Source organism: Neolamprologus brichardi, chromosome 10, assembly GCF_056152115.1.
Source record: "Neolamprologus brichardi isolate AB-2024 chromosome 10, ASM5615211v1, whole genome shotgun sequence".
In the NCBI taxonomy this organism is placed as follows: domain Eukaryota; kingdom Metazoa; phylum Chordata; class Actinopteri; order Cichliformes; family Cichlidae; genus Neolamprologus; species Neolamprologus brichardi.
The window spans coordinates 27939069-27942396 of NC_142113.1; the positions used below are offsets into that span (position 1 = coordinate 27939069).

At 39.5% G+C, this 3328-nt stretch overlaps 1 long non-coding RNA gene across 1 annotated transcript; it reads right to left on the reverse strand.

The window, feature by feature from the left end:
* Nucleotides 1-1870: 1870 nt before the first annotated feature.
* Nucleotides 1871-3099, reverse strand: LOC148100983 (uncharacterized). The gene is made up of 2 exons (XR_015719696.1): nucleotides 2974-3099; nucleotides 1871-2474 (listed from the first exon to the last, which is right to left on the reverse strand). It is a non-coding gene; the product is annotated as an uncharacterized LOC148100983 (long non-coding RNA).
* Nucleotides 3100-3328: the final 229 nt, after the last annotated feature.

A 3328-nucleotide genomic window follows, 5' to 3' on the forward strand; every position in this document is an offset into this window, starting at 1 on the left:
TCAAAGACCATCTTAAGTCAAACAATGGCAATTACAGCAGAGAGCAGGAGATGCTTTCCCCCAAACAATGACAGACTCTTTTTGATGACATCATGGAACAGAGACAGATTTGCAAACATGTTATTCCAAGTCATGCCAGAAGATGGTACTAAAGAGCAAATCCTCTCAGGGGAACATTTATCTAGCGCTAAGGTGCAACAGCAACAGAACAAAAATCTTAAGTAAATAGTTAAAATAAAGGATGTAAACTTCAGCAGAAACAGATTAGTCCACACATCCTTCTTCATTCTACATCAGGGATGCCAAATGGTATCCAGGCATGCCTTCGAATTTTGTGTCAAGTAAACATTATTCGAAGAAAATATACAAATCCACTGGAAGGAGGACACAAACACAGGAAACTGAGAGAAACAATCCTTTAATGGCAAAGAAACAGCAAAGAAACACTGGACTTTTTTAACTAATTTGTGTATTCTTGTTTCATGATTAGCATTAATTTTCTTCAGCAGTAGTGCTAAGTTTGACTTAGTCATATTTCCTCTGATCATCATTTTAATTTTTCTTATATAGTGCCGAATACCAACAAAGACCCCACAGTAACACAGACAAAAACCCCAACCATCAAATGGCCCACTGTGAGCAAGCATTTGCAAGAGTGGGAAGAGAAAACTCCCTTTTAACAGGAAGAAACTTTGGCAGAACCAGGCTCAGGGAGGGGCGACCATCTGCCGCTATCACTTGGGGATGAGGGGAGAAAGACAGAACACACTGACATCATTTACTTTAGACCAGTGGTTCTTAACCTGGGTTCGATTGAACCCTAGGGGTTCGGTGAGTCAGTCTCAGGGGTTTGGGCAGAGCCTCCGCCGTGACATGCACGGCTCATTTTGTACACCAGTAAAAAACATATCTACGTCTTGAATTTGAAAAAAATCATATTTTATTTTTCACTAAAGAGGGGTTCAATGAATTCGCATATGAAACTGGTGGGGTTTGGTACCTCCAACAAGGTTAAGAACCACTGCTTTAGACGTCGTCCAGCAAATCTCAAATCTCTTCTGCATCCTTACAAACAAAATTTTGATATGGGTCAAACTTGTTTGCCTTATATTATCATGAAAGGGGCTACTCCACACACTGTCATCATGGCTCTGTTTGTGTCATTGAGCATACCTGTTCACTAATTATTGATGTAGACCTGGAAAGCTCCACACAGAAAGGCCCCCAGACAGATGATGTATTCAAACCCAAGACTTGTTATTAGTACGCCCCCATAACTATGCTGGATTTTGCAGGAATGTTGGTGTACTGGTCAAACTGCATTACTACATTCATCAAATTGCAAAGTGCATTACTATATACGATGTGGCTGTAGCTCAGGAGGTAGAGTAGGCCATCCATTAACTGGAAGCTTTCGCATTGAGAATGGGATCGAACCACAAAGTATCCTTCAGCGACCCTAACCCCAAGTTTCTCTCCATTGGAGTTGGTGTGACGGCTAAGGAGAGAGGCTGAGAAGCGGGCAGGTGAGCCACTATAATGTGTGTGATATTGAAAGTCCTAAATAAGCAAGCATTTCAGTTAGTTTAGTAGGCCTGTCTCATAATTTTCACAGCCTCAGTGGGGCTGGTAGAGTTTTTAGTGTTATGTATCGAAAACTATTATCTCTGTGTCTGTATTATTTCTCTTATTTTACCAAACATTTCATTTTATTTTATTTTTATTACATGTAGCCATCACTTTGGTGATGGCTACATAAAATAAGGTTAGATAAACTTTAAAGTTAAATAAAGTAACTGCGTGTGTGTAGTGCTCACCCAAGATAGATAAAACTTAAAAAAAAAAAAAAAAAGATTTACTGCTGCTCACATTATTTATGCAAGATTTCACATATTTTATTTGAAAGTCCAAAGACACTCCGGCTCCTACGGCATGCTAAAATGGCCACTCATTGTAGCTTATTTTAAATTCGTCAAACAAGTCAAGAGATGCGAGCTCGCTTTCATCGAGAATTTCTTGAAGTGGATCAATGTTGTCAGACTCCACATGCTGAATTAATGAACCCGTATGTTCTGATTCGATTTCTCTTCCACTGGTGGCTGCGTTGTCTTCTTGGATCGAGTGTTTTAATTCAGACGAAGTAGTCGCATGGCCAAGCATTTCTCTGTTCTTTCGACTCTCTGAGATCAATTTTGTCACTTCTTCGGCTTCAGCGTCTTTATCCTTGAACTCCTTCAGCAGCTTTTTGTACTTGGTCACTTTTCTCTTACACCCACATGTGAATGGGTGCTGAAATGCTGTCAAGGGCATTTCTGCTGAAGCAGATGGATAAATGTAGCCCCTATAACGCAGGGTTTCCCTTCCAGTCCTCTTTGTATAGACCCCAATACTGCCAGGTGCCGGAGGTCCGCGATATGAAGGCAGGTCAGCCCAAGCTGTCGGCATTTGACATAGCACATATTTTTTCAATGAAGCTGTGGAGCAATAGCACAGAAATATGATCAGTATATCTCCTCAGGTAAATGATAGAAAGTTTGGTTTACTTTTGTTTTTTTGTTGTTATTTTTTAAAAAAGCATCACCAGGTTCATATTTTTATTTCATACTAAAATCCAGCAACAAATGCTGATTGTAAAGGTTAAGTTTTTCAAGAATTTCTTCTAAACAAGACTTAAGTCAGTTGGCTGAAACCCAGCTAAAACAAACACACACGTGTATGTGTACAGATACTGCAGTTTGGTTGTTTTTTCAGTAAAAATGTTTAAGAATATGGGGTGAAAACTAGTCTTCATTTTTATCTGTACAAATTCAAAGTGCTGCAATCAATAAATCAAATGTGAGAATGACTTCATGAGTGTTCACCAGTACTAACATTTTGAAAGCTCTGTGTTGGTGATCTCCACAGAGAGGCTTAACAGTGTGTCATCTACACAGAATACAACAAACACTGTGCTACAGCAAAGTTACAGCTTACCTGGAGCGCCTTGGCCACAAGTTCCTTCCATGACAGCTGATTTTCCCCCAAAGATGCCCTGCAAAGAGTTAGTTGTGTTTAACAGAAAAGCAGAAGTCACCCAACATCAAAAAATGCGCAATCTGCAATCAGATGTAAACAAACCAGTTGCCTAGCAACAATAGAAACTAATGTATCAACTACAGTCTATGAACACTTTTTAGGGAAGTTATTAAGGACTTGGACTAATTTTGTTATTAAACAATCACAGTGCTCTTGGTCAATATAAAATGTTATTAAAGTCAAGCTGAGTATTTAACCTGCTGACGTCATGTGTGCTAACCCTAACCTTAATCCTGGCCTTACCTACTTTGGG